The sequence below is a fragment of the Anser anser genome (genome assembly GCF_964211835.1).
Source record: "Anser anser genome assembly, chromosome: 3".
NCBI lineage: Eukaryota > Metazoa > Chordata > Aves > Anseriformes > Anatidae > Anser > Anser anser.
In genome coordinates this window covers 14,964,912-14,989,965 of record NC_139722.1, presented here as the reverse complement: position 1 = coordinate 14,989,965, position 25,054 = coordinate 14,964,912, and the positions used below count along the sequence as shown (strand labels likewise).

The 25,054-nt window shown below is 37.0% G+C and overlaps 1 long non-coding RNA gene across 2 annotated transcripts in view; it reads right to left on the bottom strand.

Moving 5' to 3' along the window:
* Positions 1-82: 82 nt before the first annotated feature.
* The window catches only part of LOC310896777, a 92,927-nt gene continuing 67,955 nt past the window's right edge, over positions 83-25,054 (bottom strand). For both annotated transcript variants that reach the window (XR_014581832.1, XR_014581833.1), the window contains exons 2-3: positions 3,525-3,670; positions 83-1,798 (exon numbers count right to left, since the gene is read on the bottom strand). This is a non-coding gene — a long non-coding RNA (uncharacterized lncRNA). The remainder of the gene's footprint in view (positions 1,799-3,524; positions 3,671-25,054) is intronic.

The following is a 25,054-nucleotide window of genomic DNA, read 5'->3' as shown; positions in this document are numbered from 1 at the left end:
ATTGCTTTATTTTTTCCCTTTGTTTTTGCTTTAGTTCTTTTTGATGGGAGAAAAAGAAAAAAAAAAAAAAAAAGGAAATCATTCTATTTCCCATGAAATAGAAAATCTGGTGTCTGCCCTGCTTTACTCCCATGGGAACAGCATAGCAGATGTACAAAAAGGATTAATGTTTTATAACAGAAAAGTTTAACCAATACTAGACTACTAAGCTGTTCAGTAACTACCCTCATCTTAACCATCCCGTGCCATACAGCAGGGAGATGAGCCTGAAATATAAGCTGTCAGCCTAAGCATCTTTGAACAGGGGGTTCCAGAGTGCTGAAGCATGGTCTGGCAGTGGTATGTCTCTGTCAATAGATTAATACTGGGAAACTGGACAGCAATTGAGCTGTTATGTGCTGATGCATGAAAGTATGATTTTGTGCTGGAAATCAGATATTGGAGAAGATTGTCTTCATGTCCTTATCAATTAATGCCTAAAACAACCACAACAAAACGCATGAAAAGACTGAAGCCATGCAAATTCAATCAATTTATTTTTTCATAGAAATAAAACAGTAAATTGTTCAATGTAATGCACTCTGACTCCATCGTATTAATAATGTGTAGTTCCTGCATTGCCATTGAGCAGCTGGATCTGGGGATGTGCTTACTCTCAGCTTCGTAAACAGAGAAAAAAAAATAAGAAAAAAAAAAAAAAAAAGAAGAAGAAGAAAGATGGATTTAGGCATTTTTTTCCATCCCTCATTACTTGAATTACTGTTGCCCTGGGATTGGAAGGTGGGAGAGGACAGACTAAGATTTCAGAGACAAAGAAGTGAGTGCACTTGGCAGTGTAGAGTAGAGCAGGGGAATTTTTCTGTACAAATTCTGTTCCTTTCTTCCATCTTCTTGCAGGTCTGCTGTTTTCATCTGCAGGAGGATGTGTGCCTCCTCTGCTCTCACAGGCTGGATGTCGTTAAGCTCTGGTCAGTCCAGAGAATAAATAATTCTTTTGGTCTAGATTTTCACAAGAACAGCCAGGAGGTCTTTCAGGTTGAGGGGGAATGAAGTTGTTAAATCTGCTGCTGGTCACAAGTGCATTATTGATTTATCTGACTAATGCAATTCACCCTTTATTGTGTGAATAGGCACAGTGTGAATATTGTAGAATTCCCTCCTTTGACCTTGACATTAGATTGTGCAAGATTGTTTTGTCTCTTCACCCAGTTAACTTTTCTGTTTTCTTGGTGAGTTGTGAAGGCTGCCCATTAGCAACAAATGTGTTTGTATTTATGAAGAAGTTACTTGGGGACTCAGGTAACTCAGTAAGAAAAGTCCAGTACAGTTCATCAGCAAGACACCATTTTATAAATGTCTCCTTTTATGCCCTTACTGTATTCAAAAATGGCTGTACCATGAAAAGCTTTGTTATCTATTACCAGTGACCTGAGCCATCTTTCTCTGGTTCTGGCTGTAAGGTGTCCCTGGAAGAAATACAATCAGTAAAACTCTGTATCTTCCAGAGCAAGTCCATTTTCCTTGGAAGCAGGTTTCTAGTTTGTAAATAAAACTTCCTTCCCTAAAGGATGCATGTCTCTTCAGCCCTGGCTTGGAGGTGAATAGTCTCTCATAAATACAAAAGACAGATTCTTTTCTTATGTATCACTGGTCAATTTATCATTAAGTTCCTGTAGATGAAGCTAGTTTGAATCTCCAAGCTGTTTCCTGTAAAGCAAGAGGTAGGTTCGGTCACTGCCTGAAGTCTGTCATGGGAATTGAAGCTGAGCCAACAAGCAACCTTCACAGTGTTCTCATCCTGGGAAAGTAAAACATGTCAGCGGAGGAGTTTAACAGATTTGTTGTCACAAACATCATTTTGAAACAGAAGGCGAGCTTGTCTCATAGTGCAGTTTGGGAGCCCCACGATTAATACTGCTGTTCAGCCAGCATGGGTGCTTATCCTCATGTACTACAGCATTTGATTGCTGGGCTGACACCAGGGGCCCTTGGTTAAAGGAACAGTGTGCCTGGTCTTGGATAGGGCTGTTTGTGCAGTGCCTGCCACACGCACACTGTTTAAGCTGCTGTAACTCTGACCTCTGGAAAAGACCAAAAGCAAGAATCTCCTGTCCTCAGGTAGTACTCTGCAGCTCCCTTCAGCCTTCTCTGCAACATGAAGCATCTTCATACACTTTCATTGTGTCCTCTTCTGCAGCAGTTTCTCCCACCCCTGCACTGACTTCTCTCTGTCTACTTCAAGTGGCCTTTTTTGTTTTCTTTGCTCTGACATAGGGGATTTCTATGTGGTTTGAATTTTCAGTGAGAACGGTTGGCTGTGGTGATGCTGGTTACTAATTTTCTTTCTTTCTTTCTTTCTTTCTTTCTTTCTTTCTTTCTTTCTTTCTTTCTTTCTTTCTTTCTTTCTTTCTTTCTTTCTTTCTTTCTTTCTTTCTTCTTTCTTTCTTTCTTTCTTTCTTTCTTTCTTTCTTTCTTTCTTTCTTTCTTTCTTTCTTTCTTTCTTTCTTTCTTTCTTTCTTTCTTTCTTTCTTTCTTTCTTTCTTTCTTTCTTTCTTTCTTTCTTTCTCTTTCTTATTCTTTCTTATTCTCTCTCTCTCTTTTTTTTCCCCTCCAAATACAGTATTTCTATGAGGGGTTTATAAAATTAATAATTACTGGTGAGAAGTGAGGCCAAAAGGCAATGTATTGCATAAAGAATTTTTAAATTTAATTGAGTTGGTACACTAAGTATCTAAGTCATATAATTCCTTTTACCAGAGAAAGCAGTGATGGATGCTATAAAGTCATTAAGCAGGACTTTGGAGAAACTGACATAGTTAGAAAAAACCCTCAGGAGCATGGGAGAATTTAGGGAAGTCTTTGGGCCTCATATAGAGTGATGTGGGAACAAAAGGCTGAGAAGGAAATTAAATGATATGACATTAACACAGAGTAAGGAAAATTTACTTATATCAAGGTTGGAAAAGAAAGAAAGAAAAAGAAGGAAGGAAGGAAGGAAGGAAGGAAGGAAGGAAGGAAGGAAGGAAGGAAGGAAGGAAGGAAGGAAGGAAAGAAAAAAGAAAGAAAGAAAGAAAGAAAGAAAGAAAGAAAGAAAGAAAGAAAGAAAGAAAGAGAAAGGAAGAAAGAAAGGAAGAAAAAGAAAAAGAAAGAAAGAAAGGAAGAAAGGAAGAAAGGAAGAAAGGAAGAAAGGAAGAAAGGAAGAAAGAAAGAAAGAAAGAAAGAAAGAAAGAAAAAGAAAGGAAGAAAGAAAGGAAGAAAAAGAAAAAGAAAGAAAGAAAGAAAGAAAGAAAGAAAGAAAGAAAGAAAGAAAGAAAGAAAGAAAGAAAGAAAGAAAGAAAGAAAGAAAGAAAGAAAGAAAGAAAGAAAGAAAGAAAGAAAGAAAGAAAGAAAGAAAGAAAGAAAGAAAGAAAGAAAGAAAGAAAGAAAGAAAGAAAGAAAGAAAGAAAGAAAGAAAGAAAGAAGAAAGAAAGAACTGCTAACAAAAGAGGAAATGTAGAGTGTAGGAGGGAACCTCTTTATCTTACCTTCTTGCATTCACAATTTGTTGAGGTTTGGAAGAGATGCCCAGGTCACTGATTTCCTACTCAGCATGTGATAGTTATATCATGGAGTTCTCTTCTCATTGTTCTTTCAATATTTGCTCTGTTCCTTAAGTCCACCAGAGCTATTGCTTCACATGAGAAATTAATAGATTAATTCTTGAAAGCTTAGTGACAAAAATGGTGAAAAGTACAAGGAGATGTTCTCACTCTCATGAAGAAGACCTATTCTTTGCAGAATCCTTTCATCACTCTTTCACTTATTTTCAATTCACTGGGCCAATAATACTCATCATCCTCATTGCAAAAGACAATCACTATATTGTTAAAATAAGTATAATAATGGTTGTGTCATAAAAAAGACAGCATGAGGGAGGTGTATAGAAAATGCTCAAATTGTAGTTAGTAATAGCAATAAACACATGAAAAAATGGCAGCATTATTTCAAATTTAGGAGAGTTAGTATCCCCATTAAAAAGAGTCAGTCAAACCTAAAGCATTAGTAACCTGTATATTAGAGGTATGCCATTTTTGTTTTTCATATATATGTTCTTTTCCTAATACATTATTAAGAAACCAAATTCTGAAGTCCTTAACTCATTTTTTATTCACTTATCATTCAGACAAAACTCTAATCAACTTCAGTCAAGACCTTTCCCCAGCATGGTAGATGGGCTGTGTCATGTTTTACTGCCATCAGATGATAATAAAAAGTTACCACTGTAAAATATAATGAGGTAAAGGACATTTTATGCTCAATGATTTAATAACACTTTGAGCTTATATTGTGCCAGCCAGGCAAGGCTTCCAAAGTGCTTTACAAATGCTAGTGAATGCATTTGAAGAATGAGGTCTGTGATGAAGTAAATGAAAGGTTATTGCAGCTTTCCTGATAAACAGGCACTGTCAGGTTTAATAGACAAAACACTAGTCTCTTTTAAAGAAAGGCACACAAGGCCCAGGCATTTCTAGGTGTGCTGTGGTTCTGTTTCAATGTGGGCACATGATTACAAGCTTTGCACAGATTTCCTAATGCCCAGTCCTCTTCTACATTGATTGAGAAGCTATTATGTCTTAGAATGGTCTCTTATGCAGAATTTTCCTCCGTCTCCCACATTCCTTCAAGCTGTCTTTCTTGGTTCATTCGTTCATTCTTATCACTGATACACAGGGAGCAAAAACCCATTTCCAGCAATACAGGATGACCATCCGCTTAGTTTGAGGTAATGTTGGTCTCCTTTTCAGAACTACCAAATTATTTTTACTGTGTTTCAGCAAATTAAATTCAAGCAAAAATTAAAACATAAGGAAATATAGCACAGATATTGAGTTATTTCTACCCAAACTTGTTGATTTATTCTTATTATTTTTTATAGTTCTTTGAACAGAATATGAAAATATCTGAGTCAGGAGCCTTCTGCTCACAGTGGAAATGTTCAAAATGTAATCATAAAATTCTATTACACTGTCATTGTCTTTTCAGACCTTCTAGTCAGAGTAGCTTGCTTACCGTCAGAGATCAGAGATCACAGCCTGGTACAGCCACAGACTTACAATGAATGAAAGAACACATTAGTATTTGTTGAAGGCTAAAGCCAAGGCTTTTCTTTATTATGTATTACAGCAAGGTGCTTTAGGTGCACAGCTGCAATTGTAATAAGAAACTATCAGAGATGTGGTATCAGTTCTGAGTAATACAGAGATACCAAGCCCTACACAGTATGTTTGAGATGGAAAAGATCTACTATTTCAGAGAATCTATATCCATGCTGTGGTGAGATAATATATTTTTTCTGCCTAATCTTTTGTGGTGTCAACTTCCATTAAGGTGATTGTTAATCTCTTTGACTCCTACTCATTCACTCTCATGGCTTCATGGGACCTCCAGTCCCAACCAGCACAGATAGATCCCTTACATTCCAAAAACCTTTACCAAGAAAGACCCACGTACAATGCCCACTTTTGTCTTATAATCAAAGCATAGCCTAATATATCACACCAGATTTCATCTAATGTAGCCTGCCCATTTGTCTTTTCTGTGGCCTCCAGGCAATAGATGCCTGTGACTTCATTGTGTTTTTTTCCTTTTAGTCCTCTCTTTTGTTTCACCTCCAGGTCTTCCAGAGTTAATGTGTCACACCTCTTCTCCCCAGTGCCTTCCCTTTACTGAATTTCTTGCAGCAGTTGGTCTTTCCTGCTTACCCCTGGATCTGCCACACTCAGAACTTTGTTTCCTCTGTTATCTGATCCTGAGGGTCTCCAGAGAAAATGTATTCAGTCTGTATTCTGTGTGTCACTGTCTTTTTCACAAAGCATTTTAACTTCTTCCTCACTGATTTCCAAGTTCACAGCCTTTGGCATCCACTTGTCTCTACATTTTGATTAGATGAGCTATGCTAAAAATCACGTTAATGTATGTATAAATTATATAAATAACTGTGCAGAAGCCCAAAGCTGTTCTGCTTCCTGTAAAAGACAGTATTTCAGTGAGTAGTAGGACATAAATGATAAAATTCACAATAGGTTTAAATTAAATTAAGACTGTTGTTAATGAAATAAAATTATCTGTACAAGCAAAATCTAAAATCACAGCTCTTATTTTTCTAGAAATTCTGTAACAGTTTAGTTAAAAGTTTACTAGTTTACTGTTTTGTTGTTGTTGTATTTTTCTTATGTTTGTTTTTGTGTGCATGTACTGTTAATATTTTATAGTGATATTTCATTTATTTTATGTAAAAATATGTATTTTAAATTCATTTTAGCAGTTGAGAGCATTTTATTGTGAGGCAGGAACTGATACACTCTCTGTTTCCTGAAAGGAACCTTCCAGTCCCAGAGTGACCCTTTGGTAGCTATTCTCAGCATTGGTGAGTCATTCATTAGAGCTTTTGAGTCATAGATGGTATCAGTTTCACATAGACATCAGAATCACAACTGTACTTGCTATGTAAGAAATGAAAGTAGCAGTGGGAGATAAATTACTTCAGCAAAACTTCTCCCTTTTCTTGCTTTTCCACATCCTAATTTCATATCATCTTGAAGCCTGTGGACATTCATTATTGAAATGTATTTTGTCACCTGCAAGCTTTATTTTGATCAGCTTGATAGGAAAAAATCAAATTTATTGGGCTTGGTTATTCTGTAGCTGGAACAGATTTCTCCAGGCAAAGGGTATTTTACCATGCCATTGAATGAGACCCTATTCCTTTGAGAGATTATAGTGAATAGTCAAAGGGTAAGTGAAGTGCTCTTTTTGGTAGAACTGATTCTGGGACAAAGTTCTGTCTATTCACGAGTCATAAAAGAGGTTAAGGTAAATCTATTTGTTAGATGAATCTTAAGCAATGAATGAATGACATTTTTATTAATTTCACTTCATTTATAGATTTGCCTGCAAGTGGCAACCTTTTCTACTTTTATTTAATGAAATGCACAGAAAAGATTCAGTATAAGTGAAATGAAATGTACAAATCCTCCTTTGGAAACAAATTTTGCTGTTCTTCAGTGCCAACCGCATTTCATGTTCAGAGTCTGTTACCTGTAAAGATGTCACTTTTGCTCTTTTAGAATGAAAAACTCTTTTCTTTTTTTTTTTTTTTTTCAGAAACATCTCCTGGTTTCTGTGATGAACATAGTACCTACATTGAAGAAGAACTCTCCTACGTTTTTTTTTTGTTTTTTTTTTTTTTTAAAGATTTCATCTTTAGTCTCCTCAAACAGAGATTCTGGTTTTAGTAAGCATAATTTTCATTTTAAAAGGAGAGCCTATTAGCCTGTTGGGGGGATAAAAAGGATTGAAGTACATGATTGTTGCAGATCTGCAACAGTGAAACATAACGGCTGATGGACAGGTGCTTGCTTTTATGGTTTCTGGTACAGTGTCTGTACTTGGGCTCACTCTGCTGGGTTTGCAGGTGGCTGTGGTTTCAAAGGGGCTGTGGGAACAGGACTGAAATAATAAAGCACTCTTTTAGTGGGTGTTGCTCTCTGTAGACTGCTTACAGCAAGAAATTTGCCATTGTGTCCAGGTCTCAACAACACCTGGAATTTTCCAGAGAATATTTTTCCAAGAAAGTGCAGTTTCTACAAAAATCAGCATATTCTAGAAAATATTGTATATATGTTTTATTTATTTATTTATTTCCACCAGAGAAAATTGTGTTAAATATTAAATATTGTGTTTGGTTTAGCTTGTCCAAGGTGAATGAGAATTCACAATTTCTTGTTTTTTTTTTTTTTTTTTTTTTTTATTGGATACTCCTTTTCCAATAATATCAATAGTTGCACAAATAGGTGAACAAATAAAAATAGTTAAAATGCTTAATATGATGTTTGCTCAGGTGACAAAATTTTGGGGTCACCAATTTGTGTCTTCATTTTGGTTCCCTTTTGACATTATTTACAAGATCAAAACAAAGTCCATAGAGTTAGGAGCTTTGTAACCCTGTTTTCTCTGAGGATTTCCTTAGCTTGCTGAACACCTCTGCAGTAGTCCATGAAACTTGAGAGATTTCAAAAATATTTACAAGCCTATTGCAATGCTGGGAATGATATTGCTATTTTTCAGAGGAAAAAAATCCTATGATTGTGAGGAAAATGTGGAGAAAGACTAGCTGCTGCTGAAAATTTATGTCTGCAGCTTTACCTTTACTCTACTGCCTTTAGTTATGCAGTAGCAGTAACACTGCTTAGAAAATAGAGCAGCCATCTAAAATATGTCCATCTTTAACTTCTACACTGCTGTGAGGAGCATCTGCTTTGCTGTAGTGTGAATGAAGATAAATCATTAATTTAAATGGACCCTTAGACTCTAAACTTAATCTTTCTTATTGGCTCCTCAGAATATTTTCCCCCAGCCTAAAGCTTGCCTTCAGAAAACAAAAGCAGCCTCTCTTTGCAAATTCAACACTGGAACATTGCATTGGCTGGATCAAGGTTAGGCTGAAGAGAAACAAAGGTTTAACTGAGCACCTGATAAAGACTATTCTTTGAAAAGCAGCTCACAATGGGGAAAAATAGGGAGCAGTAGATTATTTGTATGCCAGATGCAGTCTCTTTATGGACTTGATAGGAGCTGCACGCAGTTGTGTTTAAGCAAAGTTGAAGGGAGCTGTTCAGAGGGGATTTAATTGTGCTTCTTGAAAACTGGAAAGTGAAGAAAGAGCAGGGTTTACCAAGCGAGGGACAAATTCTGCCTTAACCAGCTCACATATAACCCTGTTGATGTTTAACAGACACTCGTTCAAACTATTTCATTGAAACTGATGCAGATCTACTCTGTCTGAAAGCAAACTTATAAACATTTATCATTCAAATACATATTTTATACTTGATTCAAAAACCTCTGTAGTGAATGAAAACTTTTCCACTGATTATGAAGGACTATTTTTTTCAGGCTCTAAATGATAATTTCAACCCAGCAAATGATGGCTCCAGCTTTCTGTCCCATGTAGAGAGGATCAAGAAGGTCAATTTTGTTTCCCCTCTGAAAAAGAATTTTAATTAATTAACCAGAGTTTTAAAATATGGGAATGCTTTATAAAGTTCTGATTCAGAAGGCTTGTTCAGGTTTATCATGATGGAAAAAGCAACAACTAATGACACTAACAGGAGCTAGAGGTAGGCAAGTTGAAACAAAGAGAATGTAAAATTATTGCTAAGCAAGATGCACTTCTCAGCTGTGATGAGAACAGCCAGATTAGACATAATTCATATCTATGAATATTCCTTAATAAGTGAAGATGCAGAGATATTTTGAGAGCTGAAAAAGGCAAAAAGACCTGAGGTCCAGCTTTTCTAAAACACGCACACAGAAAGTCACAGTGTCAATCCATCTCTTCAGAAACAGAAAGGAGATCTAAAAACTATTCTGTAAACAGACTTACTTTCTGCCAATTTATTATTACTAAAATTGTTCTGTATCCAATCCATCTGTCTTAACTTCATGACAGAGAATAAAATAATCTTGAAGTTTAGAATCATTAAGTAGTCTATAATCACTCTACCTTTTGAACTTCCGGGTTTAAATCCTAACAGGATTTATATAAATATATAATCACATTTAACAAAAAATAGAACTTGCTTCATGACACAATGAGCATAGCTTTCATTTAAGAAAGCAGATTTTGTAGCCTACTAGATTCATTGTTATCAACACAATTAATGATTCAGAAACACATTAAAATCTTAGCCTGTATTGCCTTCATTGTACATAATTTAAAGTCTAATCTGTACTTGCTTTATGGAAGGTCAAAGATGCTCTGAAATAAAAAGTAAACTTTCAAAATTCCTGTATTTACTAAGAGAATGAAGAAAAAAATATTAAAAGAAAATTTTAAATAATTGAAAAAAATGTTTCTGTTTGTTAACAGATAAAAATAATGCACTCAAAATGAACTCATCCTAAAGCATATCATCTTCATTTCCCCTGTCCTGATGGGGGTGATTCTGTCTATAATAAACAAGATAATCCACCCTCTGTTGTTTGACTCTCCTTGGACTGGATGTACCATTTGTCATGATGGAGATACCTGAGATACCACAGGTAAAGTTATGGAAGATGTTTTCAGTTAAACAGGTGTTATAAGCCTACTTTTTCTTAAAATAAACAAATGAAAGAATAACACAGAAACAAAACCCTAGGACTTAACAGTTTAGTAATATTTGCTTTCTCTCCTGTTTTGCAAAATGGCAGGTTAATACAGTAAAATAATCCCTCTTCCCCTCCCAAGCTTTTGTACTTGCATGCAATATATTGCATTTTTCTGCTAACTTGTAGCTACAACTTTGGACGCCTAATGAAGAAATTCTTGTAAGGGAAATCCCTGAATTACTTATATATGCAAGAAAGACTGTTTAAAGACAAGCAAAATGAATCTGTCTCCTGAGCTGTCTGTTTTTCTTTATTAAAGGTAAAAAAAAAAGTAAAAAAAAAAAGTAGGCTTCTATTTGAAGAGAACTATTTCATTAGACATTTAAGAACAAGTTAAGGTACTTAAAAGTGACAGATTAGATTTTTTATTATTTTATTTTATTTTATATCACTATTTTGGAAGAAAAATTCTGGAATCTCTACCTTATCCATATCCTCTTCACCTGTTCTTCAAGACTCAGACATCTATAACTTTTATATAGATAAAGATTGTCTATATTATGGTTTGATATTTTTTTCCAGAAGGAAAAGAAATGCATAAACCAGTGTAGGACAGAAAAACAATCCTGCCTTGTTCAGGGTGAGGGGACTCCCTCCTTATTTAAATGTGCTATGCGACTTGAGAGGTCTGAGCCACATAGGAAAGCCAAGGCTCTTGAGTGAGTGGTACCTCCTGAGGATAGCAGACACAGAACTGCTTTTAGATGGCTTTTTGGCTTAGTTGATTTGGGCTAGGCTGTAGAGCACTATGTGAGTGTGTAAAGATATTGGGCTGTCAACAGAGCAATACAATATTTATTAGGGAATCCTAATTCTCTGCAGCAGGAAAGAAGAAAGGCAGTACTACCTACTCACTTCTTCACGAGAGGAAAACTCCTTGAGCTACAAAAAAGGAGACCATGGATTTATATTAGTCAGATCTACTGACTTCGGCTTTTATTTTCATGCACTTAGCCACTTATACTAAATAAATCCATGCTTGCCTTCTTAGCTAGGAACATTCAAGTATGAACTGCTATCATATTTTATAAATAAGCTAAAGGAAAGGTCATGGATTGCCTCAGGAACAGAACCCAAGACCTAATGCAATAAGTTTTAATCTTAACAAATCATCCGTATGGCCTCAGATTGAATATGCTTTTCACAATAAATCTCTAGCTACTAATCCACACTTTTATTCTGCAGTCAAGGATAACTACCAAGACTCCTGATCTCTAGAATGACAATTAGGCAGGAGTTACATGATCTAGGCTGAATACCTGTACTGAGATCTCTTCTCACAACTGAGGGTGATAGAATAAAAGGTCTTCAAATAAATTTACCTTGTGAATAAAAACATCATAATTGCATGGAAGTGGTTTTTTTTTTATATTTTCTTCTATTACATTTTATTTATTTTTGGTCACGTCATGAGAAATTATGCCAGAATACATAGTTCTGATACAAGAAATATTAGCGTCCAAAAATTACCAAAAAGCTAGTATTAAGGTACTTAATCTCCCTTCCTTGACCTGGCAATTTACTCACTGGCGTTTACTAAACTCATAAAGAAGAGAAAAAAAATCACTAACAAAAATATTTAGTGACACAAAAAGGTGCACGAGAAACATCCTATGAACTCAGAACCTGAGAAATCAGATGTTGAAAAAGAAGTTTCCTGAACTCCTTGTCACTTTTTCATTGCCTGAAATGCTGTCAGCAACATTCCCTGAAAACACATGAACTTTCTACTTTCATCTACAACAAACAGAAAAAGAAACTTATTCCAGCTCACAGATTGGTTTATACAGTTCCTCAGGGTCTCAGGCTTGCTAAGGCATGATGCTTCTCAAGTACATAGAATAAGTGTGAGTCAGATAGACCCATCTGTTGATAAAAAGAGCATCTGAGGTCAGCCTTAAGACTTTGGAGTGTGTGTTAGATCAAGTTTTTGTTTATGTTACCAGAAGCTTTCTGGTAAATGATACAAATACCATATCAGACCATTTGCCAACACATATTTGCTCATTGCAATATACCTTCTGGAGAAATATCCATTTTAAAATAACCTGAATCTATATATATATATATTTTTTTTCCTTTTCCTGAATCTACTAATTCATTTTTAAATATGACAGGTGCCACACGAAGTGCTAGAGGTAGATGAGATAGTTGATGTTCCTGACAAAATTGGCTACATATAAGACTTCGGTAGAGTAATGATGTAAAAAGCGATGATTTGGCTAAACAAACAAACAATAAAAAAATAGACCAGAGATTCTGTGTGCATTTTAAACAAGTTAAATATTAGCATAAACATCTGTTGCTGTTCCTGTATTTATGCCTAAACACCTAAACAAAACTGGCTGAAGCAATGCAGTTTCAGAAAATATTGAAATGCCATGAGTGTGAGAAGAATGATTATCTCAAGCTATAAAACTGTCAGACAATTCTGGCAATGTAAGAAACTTAAAAAGATAGCCATTGGTTAAATCCTCAATAAGGTACAACTGCATCAACGTGCAATATGAAGAAATTGATTTTATTTTATGTTACGTCATATATAGTTCCTGAGGATTCAGCCTTAGAGTCAGTAAATGCTTTGGCTGAAGACAAGCATAGTCATATGAAGCTTTTGCGTTGTGTTATGTAAAAATAGGACAAAAAATGTATTAGCTGTTTTTGCAAAACAAAACAAAACAAAACAAAAAAAACCTACCAATAATACAGAACTATAGTATTAATAAAAAAAGAAGAGGCAAAGAGGTTGATAGAGATGGAGAATTCTTTCCATGTGTAGGGAGACTAAACTGAATGCACCTCTTCTGTTTGGAAAGGGTAACTTAAAGGAACGTGAGATTTTCACAAGTTTATGAATATTATGGGGAACTGGGAAGACCTATAGGATTCCTTTCAGTACAGAAGCTCAGAACGACACACACACACAATAAAGTTATAAGGTAGCAAGTTTAAAATAAACAGAAGGAAATGCTTTTCCATATTGTTGCATAACCACACTGTGAGGTCATTTCCACAAGATGCTGTGGATGCCAAAAATATAAATGAATTTAAACAGGGTTTAGAGAAATGCACGGGAATGAATCCATAAGTAACCCAGATGCAATGTCTGGCTCAGGAAATATTTAAACTGATCACTGCTAGAGCTGAGGATAGATGGAGAGTTGGGCAGTTTATACATGCCTTGTTTTTTTCCACTTTTTCCTGTGTATTCACTATTGGCCAGAGTCTCTCTCAAATTCATTTCACCCTAGGAGGGGGAAGTGCCATGACTAAAAAAATTAAAGATATTGTCATGTGACTGTAGATATCTGAAGCGGACTTTGAATATTTTTATTCACAGAATCTATAGAAAATACACAGTTCGCACATAAAGTAGAACTTACAAGCTTTTCCCTTCTATCTAGATAAATAGAAAAGCTGATTTTTCTCCCAGATCTGCTTCATACATGTCCCCTGTCAGTACCATAGGAGCAGTCTTTCTCCCTTTCATAGTCCGGTGACCAAGATGCTCAGGGTCACTGCAGGTATGGGCACAATAAGGCTCAGTGTTGTCCAGTGGGTACTGCTCCAGGACAATTCCTGTATCCTATGAAAGGGAATGTGACCAAAGGCCATTTGAGGAAGAATGGCATTTCATGAAAAGAAACTACGGTATCAATTACTGCTAAGATTAGCCAATGAAACTTATGTGGCTAGTCCAACACTCAGTTATAACCTACAGAAAATAACCATTTAGGCTCTTTCTGTAGCTGATAAAGAGACAAATGTGTTAAGGTTAGAAAGAGTGGTTTAGTTCTTTTTCTCTGTTGATTATAGAAGGATCATAAATAATTAGTTTACAACTGGTTCACAGCATTTTATATAGCTAAAGTTAGACAGGATAAATGCAATCTGTAAGGTCTGACTTCTCAAGTGAACTCTCTTGTCAATGCAAAGGAATTTTCATCTCTGAATTCTGTGACAAATCCCAGGGGTGAATCTCCCTAAACATTTTGAATTCTTTTTTTTTTTTTTTTTACTAAATGTGATTTTCTTTCTGAAGTGAATTAAGCTTTAGCCAAAGATAGTGGATTTCCAGCCCTACTAAGCCTTTTATTAATTCATGAACTAGATATAAAATAAACAGTAGCAATTTAATTCTTATCCGCTTATTGCTTCTTCAGGATCTCTTTGTGTACACGCCATCATCATCCTAATAGTTGTTCGGTCAGTGTGATGCATTCTTGCATTTGCATAAATGCTGAGGCTGACAATAAAGTTTCCAGTTAGTGCCAAGTGAGTTGGTGTTCTTGTAGTGTTAAACACTTCTCCAGTGATCTGAGACCATGCATTTCATTTCATGTGGGATATTGAACAATTAACATCTTTCAGTTGTTTAACCACCAGGACTGAGTATGAAATGACAACTTAACGTCCCTTCATGAGCAAGTCATGATCTACTCAGCCCCCCAGTATATGCATTTTTAACATAACTGAATGTAATTATAACTGAGGATTTTGCATAAGAAGAAACTGTTTAGCATTCTACGATATGCCTCAGTTAGAAATCTGATACTGAGTAGGGTATTTCACTCTCGAAACTCTACCTTACTCTCTATATGTATGTATATATATATATAATATATACAGTAAATATACAACATTTTAAATGGAGAAGTTAAGACTATAAATTGGAAGGACTACTGAAATCTGAAAAAGTTACTGAAAATTATTGTTTTATATGAGAAGAGATTGTAGGTCAAATCTCTCTTTACAAACTATTCAATATAGGAAGTTATCACATAAATTCGTTCAACAAAGGAAAGAGAATGTATTGTCATTGCTTTCAGTCTCCACCCATACGTTTTCCCTATAAAGGTGATCAGATAAGCCTTTCAGACTTTCTAGAAATCTGGAGACTGTGTTACAAAAGTCTCAAATAATACTTATTGCCATTTTATGAATTCCAGAAGGTAAACAAAATTCTCTCTATATATGCAAAAGCTAGATGGACTAATAATATCTATATCATCACCAAGTTAGGTGCGTGTGTCGATCTGCTCAAGGGTAGGAAGGCTCTGCAGGAGGATCTGGATGGGCTGGACCGATGGGCTGAGGCCAACTGTATGAAGTTCAACAAGGCCAAGTGCCGGGTCCTGCACCTGGGGCGCAACAACCCCAAGCAGCGCTACAGGCTGGGAGATGAGTGGTTGTAAAGCTGCCTGGCAGAGAAGGACCTGGGAGTACTGGTTGATAGTCAGCTGAATATGAGGCAGCAGTGTGCTCAGGTGGCCAAGAAGGCCAACAGCATCCTGGCTTGCATAAGAAGCAGTGTGGCCAGCAGGGCTAGGGAAGTGATTGTCCCCCTGTACTGGGCTCTGGTGAGGCCGCACCTCGAGTACTGTGTTCAGTTTTGGGCCCCTCACTACAAGAAGGACATGGAGGTGCTCGAGAGAGTCCAGAGAAGGGCAACGAAGCTGGTGAGGGGTCTGGAGAACAAGTCTTGTGAGGAGCGGCTGAGGGAGCTGGGATTGTTCAGCCTGGAGAAGAGGAGGCTCAGGGGCAACCTTATCGCACTCTACAGGTACCTTAAAGGAGGCTGTAGCGAGGTGGGGATTGGTCTATTCTCCCACGTGCCTGGTGACAGGACGAGGGGGAATGGGCTAAAGTTGCACCAAGGGAGGTTTAAGTTGGATATTAGAAGGAACTTCTTTACTGAAAGGGTTGTTAGGCATTGGAATGGGCTGCCCAGGGAAGTGGTTGAGTCACCATCCCTGGAGGTCTTTAAGAGACATTTAGATGTTGAGCTTAGTGATATGGTTTAGTAAAGGACTTGTTAGCGTTAGATCAGAGGTTGGACTCGGTGATCTTGGAGGTCTCTTCCAACCTCGACAATTCTGTGATTCTGTGATCCTTTGAAAATTCTGTCCCCTTTTGTTGATTCACCACCTTCTCTCATTGCAAGATATTTATCTTTTATTTAATTATGTATTTTTAATTAACTCTTGATTTTGGTGTTGTGGCAGGAAAGGAGGCAGAAAGGGAAGATTTATCTGTTGAGAGTATCTCTCTTACGGGCACAAATACAGCATATCCTGAAGAAATCTTGCTGTCTTCCTCTGTTACTGTACTTAATAGGAGATACACTTAGAGAATAATATAGCTGAGGCACTAAGAGAATAATATATATTTATGTATATTGTATAATTCTTTTATGTAACTGTTTTTGTTGGCTGTCAGAATAATCTATAACGGAGAAACCAAGGCTCTTTTTCGAGACGTGACTTTCTCAAGATCCCCCAGTGGCCCTTTGCGTAAACCAAAGTTGGAATTCCTCCTCAGAGCCAACCCTGTCTTCTCTCAACTGAAGACTTCTTACTTCTTGTCTTCAAAATATTTTTTCTTATTCTAACACATATATGTAAAGCATGCTTATTTGTTCTTTGTATTTTGAATCCTGATTTAGAGTTGTTTTTGCACAAAGGAGGTGCTGGTAATTTTCTCTGTTATTTCAAAGACAAGACCCTATTTTCTTCTGTTGTTGGCTGAAGCTTCACAATCAAACATTTCTTCCTTCAGCTTTTGAAGGAAAATTAAAAGAAGCTCTTGCCCTGCAGTTATTGGCAGCTGCTGCAGTGGTTAATTACCCGTGTTTCAGGCTCAGATTTACTGTACAACTTAATCAGCATTTCTCCGGACTTGCGTAATCTAGGAATGGTTTTATGAAGAATGGCAAAAGTATACATACAGGGTCACAAAAAACCACTGTGTGGATGAATGTGATGTCACTGTCACCATTCTAAAGCTCTGAGTGGAAACGGAGATCCCCATTGTCCACTGTGACAAAGACACAGATTCTTTCAAACTTTTTGTTTTAATTTAGCCTGGAGTTGCACTGAGTGAGCTGTGCCAAGGTGAGTACTGGAAAACTATTTGCCTCTCCTTTTGCTCCTAGGTAGAGGTTTGGGCTATGAAGACCCTCATTGTGCGTGAGTTATTTCACTCTGATTATCTTTGTGCAGTGAATGAAATATTAGCTCTGTGATGAAACATACATGTGGTTTCAGCAATGTTTTTGTCCATAGGTTGCTTCTGATGGGTAGCCCAAACCACATAAACACCAGGTTTGCTCCCTCAAACATTTTGACCCCTCCAGCCCATCAGTATTCCTTCAGGACCGCAACATATCTGTGGCCAACTTCACACATTCTTTCGCCCCATCCCAGGACATGCATGATGTTATCACAGTATACAAAACTCACTCGGGTTAGTTGTGACACAGCCCTCACATTGTTGTAGGCATTTTGAAGTTAAATATAAGAAAACAAATTAGTAGTTCTGCCTCAGGGTTACAGATTTAATTTTGTGCTAGTAAAGTCAATAACACAGAGATAAGTCCAGATATCATCTATACTGTTAAAGTAGTAGAATTAGTCACCTCCACAATTTCATTTAGGCCAGCTAGTGCTATTCAGGCTCAATTCCCAGTACCTAGTCTGGATGATCTCACAGTATTTTATAGCAGAAAAGCTTTGAAAATTAAAGATTTGGTCATCCCTCAAGGTCAAGGAATGGAATTTGGTACTGTTTAGGTTACTGAGCTGTATCCAGAGGTGCAACATGAGATGCACAGAAGACTCTGGTCAAAGGTCTGGTCTGATCCAGAGAGGCCATGTGGACACAAGACACCCTGAGCCAACAGGAATGGGCACCAGGCATCATTGTGTGAAGCAAATGACTTCAGCACTGTACATAGTTGTCCAGGGTGCTTAGGCCTATCTTCAGAACAGCCTGGATGAGATTTTCAAGGGAATGAGATTTTCAAGGGGAAGTCATGGATTATAGTGAATTAGGTGCTCCAAGGACAGGCTTTGGAAGTTTGTGCAGTCTCTGTTTATCCTGCCCGCGCTTTACAGTACTCAGGTGTGTGCCAGAAGGAGATGTGGATCTTGCCTGCAGCAGGGGAAACAGAGGTCTGCAGGAGGCCTGAAGAACAGGGTGTGGTGACTTACTGCAGTGCTGAGGTGTGTATCATTAACTACAGCTGGGAGATTTAAACAGGTCTCACATTGTTGTGGGTCTGGAGAAAGAGATTCTCTTTCAGGTGAGTGTTAATAGCTCCACATCCCTGGATTAAATGGCATAGGATAGCATCCTGTGGAGGCAAAACACCCTCTAAACACATCAGTGCAAGCAAGAAAGCCTTGCTTGCATGGGTACTGTAGTCATGAGGCAGCTTTCTCTGTGCATTTAATCTGTATGTGAAAAATATCAACTGAAAACTGTGGCAACAGGAATGTGTAGTGTATAATTTCACCCAAGCAAAGCTGGAAAACTACAGATCAGGTTATATAGGGTTTGGTTTAGTATTGAAAGCCTAACATTGTACATGAATATGTAATTAAATATGTAATTACGTTTTCTTTTTAAAAAATACCAAAATTTTGATGTTTTCTAGAGAGGAGGAATTAATTTTTGTTCAATTACTAACACAGTTTTCTTTCATTTTGTCAAAATGTTGTGTTTTCATAATTTAAATTAATCTCTTTCCGTGTACTAGATATGATGCACTGTGCTTTGTTTTAATTATAATGCAGCTGGCTGACTTTAATAGTTAGCTACAATATGCAATTCACAATGAAAAGCAACAAAATGATAAATTCAAATTAAATATAAAATAATTTAATCCTTTTTTACCAAAAGTTGGATGTTGTTATTCAAATTTTTTATTCTGATAAAACTGTAGTTTGATAGTAAATCATTCTATTATTTTTTCCCATTCTTATTGCAAATATAATGGATTTAAAGTGAACTAGTTGGAATCTACAGCATATAAAACATTCTTTACAATTTCTCAACCAATTTGTTCTTTTTTAGATCTGTGGAGAGGAACTATTTCATCCATAATTCTGAAGAGACATTTGGAGGTAAAATGACTTACCATAAAGTAGCATAGAACCATAGAACTGGAAGAAGACAGTAGCAATGACAGATACTTTCCCTCCCGCTTGTTTAACTCAGAGCTCAAGAGCAGGTACACGATGTTCCGAGGTATTGCAAAAACTCATTAGTTCTCTATAAGAAAAGTTTGCCCTGGAGTTCAGAGTTATTATCCTTGAAGCTAACGATGTGAGTTGAAATTCTATGCAGCTTCAGTGCAGCATGTCTCTACATTTACTGTGTCACCTCAGCTGAACCCTTTTGGCTCTGAGAGCCTTGCTGTAGCCCGTCAGCAAAATTACAGGTTATGGTGAACAAATGCTTCAAGTTCTTGGGTAATTTCTGGATTAATCAATGGAAATTTTTACAGCTCTAGTATTTTCCTGATGAAAGGATGATTATTTTTCCAATTTTGCTTGAACAAATGGATAGCACAGACTCCAAGATCAGAGTGTAAACACACATATTTCTATAGCTCAAAATTTTATTCATTCACAGGAGTGCTGTCCATTGAATTCCACAATCTCTCACCAAACCTGCAATTACTACTGGCATTGGACAGCAGGTAATATGCTCTTTGCTTGCAGGTGCAATATGCTGACTGCCATTTATAACACTTTACCCCACAAGAATCATTTATTTGGATGGTAATGCCCTCATCTTGTTCCAGTTACCCATTTGTGCTAGAGATCTGTGAAACCTAGATGTATATAATGTAATTATTGATAAAAGAGGCAGATGCATATGCAATGGACCACATTTTGTGAGGCTCATTCTTGTCTGTGAAGTAGCTGAGAGATATTAAATGGCCTCCATCCGATGTTGCCGGCTAGTGCTAAAGTCTTTTATTTTTTATTCACTGCAAAGCACTAGAAGCGCGTGATAGAGATGGCTTAGATTAATCTCTTTGGCTAGTCCTGTAGGGCAGAGCATCTCCCTGAGGAAATGATTTTCCTGGGAGGCACATGATCCCTTCACCATTCATTCAGGGGTAGCACAGTTTCATATTGCCCCAAGCATAAAGTTGATCCCATTGAGACCAATATGACTCCTATCTAAGTAGCCATGTACATTCCTCATGATGAAACCAACACCCAGTTAAAACACTTCCATACAAAAACCCACTCATATCACTACAAAATTCAGAGCTAGACTGATATTTAAAATGTCCCTGTAGGAATTATATTAATTGTTTTCAACTTCCCTACATAAGAGAAGAATCCAGATATGAAATTCAGACTCAGATCCTTCACCACATTATAAATCAACAGTTTGGTTATAAATCAAATCTCTCAATAATTTAGCATCTTTGTATTTAGATTAAGTGCTACTCCTATTCTGTTGTATGGGTGACTCAAAACTGGGAAATAGTCAGATGATATTGTGTACCAGAATAAAATCAAAGTCTTATAGGATACATTTGATCAAAATCCAAGATTTCTAAACCTTGTTATAAACTTAATCAAGGTCAACTGCATGTATACAATCTGCAATTTCAATTTGAAATTTAATTCATAGCCTGAACAGAAGTTGTCATTTTATATTAGGAACTAGGCTATTTATGTTATTTTGTATGTAAAAGTACTAATGGAAGAATTCCAAATTTATGGCTTGAGATAGGAATATAGTATATGGATTTATGATGGTAATGTCAGGGGGAACATCCTGGGCTTAGTGGTAATTTCTGAGCCATGTAACGGGCTCTAAAGTGATCTGCAGTCCACACCGCAAGCTCTTGCCTGAAAGCATGCTTGCTACTTGAATCCAATTTTCATACTTCTAAATTATACAAAATATAGTGAATCTTCAGACAAAGTGCAATGAATTTAGCAATGACAGATAGACTGTTAAATAGGCTCATATGAAATGCAGAGGACCTTACTTCATCTTTCCCATTCCTGAAATGGCCTTGGAAGCATGAATAACTAAATCTAAAACTGTGTATTTCCTCCAAATTCTCATTGAAATGTAGGAACAGGTTGGAGGGCTGTGGAAACCCAGGGACTTCACATGAACTTAGGAAATTAAGGGCAAAGCTACTGCTTGTGCTGTGCTTCAGTTTTGTCACTGTAAAGGGCTGAGGAACTGGGCCCTACCTTGTATGTAAGCACTGTTGGGGTGGCCATGTCAGATGTAGTTTTGTTAGCTACACAAACTGAGGAAGAAAGGTGGAAGAGGGGGAAGAGTATTAGCTGAATTTCACAGAACGTCCATTGCAGCAGCCTCATGTTCTGTCTGAGAGTGCTTATCTTCCCCAGTGGGTTTAGTGTCCTGAATAGTGTATGAATGGAAGTTCCCACTAAGCCAAGTTCCTCTTCTAGCACATCCCTGTACTTGGTGTTTCCTGTTCTTTGGCTCTACAGGATTCCTAGTACACAGAACAGAAATACTGGCTAACTTCAGAGAAGCTTAGATTCACTGTGCAGTCCAAAGCCTAGCATTCTCTGCATTGTTCAGGAGAGCTTCATTTTCTGCACCGATTGCACAGGGAGTTCAGATCATTAGTCTCAGCTTTTTCTTTTGTTGTGCTGGAGCTAAGCACCTATCTGGTGAAATTACATACCTAAAACAAGCAGGCTGCTTATGGCCTTGGTTTCTGCACTGCTTTGAATAACTCTCTTTTTCCTTATAAATAATATATTAAACTTTGAAAAATTTAGTCTAGTTACTTGAAGCATCATTTCCTTTACCTCAGAGAAAAAGACATTTTTGTATGCTTTGAGAAAGAACCAATCTCAGATATGGGAGAGAAGAGCTGTTGCTGAATGATAGCACTGTTCCAGGTGTAAAGCTAAGCTCTAAGACACAGAATGCTCACTTGTATCACACCCCATATCAACTTTTATGAGTCCCAGAGGAATGTACAAGAACACACAGATGATCTATACAATTCCCAGGTTACAGAATAAAAACATGCATATTGCTGTCATCCTAAAAAGCATGTCAGACAGAACTACTCCAAGGAAGATAACTACGTGGGGTGAAGACGTGCAGCAGCACTGCAACAGACTCCTGATCTCTGTTGGCAGATGCTTCATAAAATCTTCCCTTTTTGGCATGATCCAGTGAAAGGGGATCTTCCTTTTACCTGTGGGCTGTAAGCATTCCCCTTCTTTAAGAAATACATTTACTAAAGTAGCAGACTTGTGCAGTGCCTCAGGAACGTGGACAATAAATCAAGAGGATTGGAAGCATTGCCAATTTAGGAAATTATCAAAAGGAAGTATCAGAAGCTAATGTAATTGGTTATAATCCTTTTGTCATGGTCAACACATAAATCTCACAGCAGAGGTCATAACTAGTGTTAAGTACACTGTCAAAGAAGGAACACAGTGGGGGAGAGTTTGTGATTTTATCCAACTGCCACCTGCTGAGGAGATAAATCCCAAAGTGCGGGAGACTAATGTGAAGACTGAATGTCAGCTATAACAAATTTTGACTGAGTTATTAAAATGAGCTGTCTTATACATAGACCAAGACTGTCACTGTAATCTTGCCATGTCACCTAAGGTGTTGAAGCCTACAACCATTGTATGTATTGTTTTTTCTTGGTCAACATTGTTTGCAATTCCTTTGTTTCCACCCTTGTAAACTTCTTCTACCAAAAGAGCTGTAAAATTGGAACCAGACTGAAGTAGAGGGTCTTCTCAAGTACCAGTGTCTTGAATGCTGATCTTATTTTGATCCTTAAGATTAGACTGCTGTTGAGGACAACCAACAAGGTGTTAAACCTTCCAGTGTTAGGCTTCTTTTTGGTGCCTGTGTTTCATGAGTATGCAGTAAAATTGTTCTTACAGTGACCTGACTGATCCACAACTTTGTTTCATGTCATGTTGTCTCCAGGGAAACTAAAGGGAATGAAGCATTGTAGCAAAAGCTTCTAAGCAAATAGACATATTTCTTTAGCATCCTTCAGCACTGGCTCTGAAATTAAGCAGATATTGGGTAATTTTCCTTCACAGAAATAAAAACTGATGCATTTCTTGTAATTTAGTTTCAGAAGCTGTTGGATAGCTGTGATGAAGGCACTAATTTGGTCCAGACTAACAATTTGACAGGTGTATGCTGTTTCCCATCTAATGACAAGAGCCACTAGCTGTAGTTGTCCATCTGACAGAGCCAGTGAACCAACTCAGTTATGTATTCAAAGTGTGAAAGCAGACTAGTGTTAACTCAACTGTTGAACCAGCAGCTGCCTCATGACTTTTATGTATTAGTCTCTGATGATAGGAAGCAGTGATAATGATTGGCCACAGACCTGATGACCTCCCTGGAAAGAAGAAAACTGTACTGTACATTTATCATTTACAAGGACAAAGTTTTCTGTTCCATGATAGAGTTCCTCTAACTTTGCAACAAAATAAGATGACACATCAGTTTCCTTTCAATAATGCAAAGCAGACAAAACGTCAGCTCACTGGCTTCTCTAGATAAATGGAGAAAGTCCAGCATGGTGCATATATAGAATTTGGTTCACACTTTTCATTTTTGGTGCCATCAATGTTGTGAGATAACCATATATCCAGCTTCTGTTATTGTTATTGCCTCATCAGTCAATGCTTTAGTTACTTATGTCATTCCAGTAACTTCACCAGAACTTTGATTACATTTAAATTACTTGGCAGTGTATATCATGCATATGCAAAAATTTCCGATTGCTCATAGACACACTAAAATGAGCTGGCACCATGGAAAGTGACAGTTGTAGGGACCATATTTCACAAAAGATTTTATATATCAAGCAAAAAAAAGCAGAGGCTGTCTAATCAAATAGTTTAAGTCGAATAAATCATTTAAACGTATTAATAGGGAATCAGATTAAGTTTCTATGAATTTGCAGATTCATAACAGTTTCCATACTAGGGGAGTCATGTAGAAAATACGATAGAGAAGATCATGTTATTCTTTATATTTTAATCTTGTCAAAATTTCATATAAAATTAAAACAAAAGGAGTTTACACTTTGTGAAATTAGATGGCAATGGTGTTCAGTAACTCGTTAAACCAGCAAGACCAGCCACTTGGGTACAAACTACAATATGCAGCTATTCATGCTCAAGTTTTTAAAATTAATTTAAATTTCTTGTAATATACTGACAACAATTGAATTACATGATGGAGATTTTTCTTGCTTTGAACTACAAAAGCTCTTTTGGGTTGTGTGCATATTCAGTTGGGGGTGGTGGAAGATGAGTGAAAAACATTGTAGAAACACAGAAAAAATATGTAAATTTGCATTTTCCCATAAGGATTGAGGATCCAAACCATGAGACATTCCAATGCCACACACTGGGGTGGTGGCACAGGAGGAGTCATAGTTTGATCCTTAGCCATAGTCATTCTGATCTGGCTCTGTTAGCTCTTTAATTGAGGCATTGTCTCAGGTTAAAACAGATTGTAATAGCTATACCCAAATGCTATAGGACTGTCAAAGTTAAAAGGGTGGGTACTATTTCCCTCTCAGCTTCATCACGCATTCATAAAACACATTTTGTAAGTCTGCTATATCATTAAAGAGTATGCAACTGTATCAGTAGCAGGAAAAGGATAGAGATTCAGCCCCTAACGGGATACTTTAACTAAGTAAAGACTACGCAGGGTTTATTTTTATAATGAACATCTGTTTGTCATTCACTTATTGTTTTCCCCCAACCCCAGTATGATCAGACTTTTGCAAATGGGACAATAAGGCATTTTTTATTTTTTTTTCAACCAAGGTCTTTTCCCAGACAGCCTCAGAAAGTGATAAGGGGCAGTCTCAGTAGCTGTCACATTAACTTGGGGTACTTCTGGACCATTTTAGCTGAGATGATCTGTAGTCTTTCTTTAGAGAGAATGTGTTCAAATAAAAGTCCAGTTCTACTTCTCCCTTGCTTCTCCCCCACCATTAAAATGAAAATAAATAAAATTAAATAATAAAATAGCATAACCTGTGGATAATCCA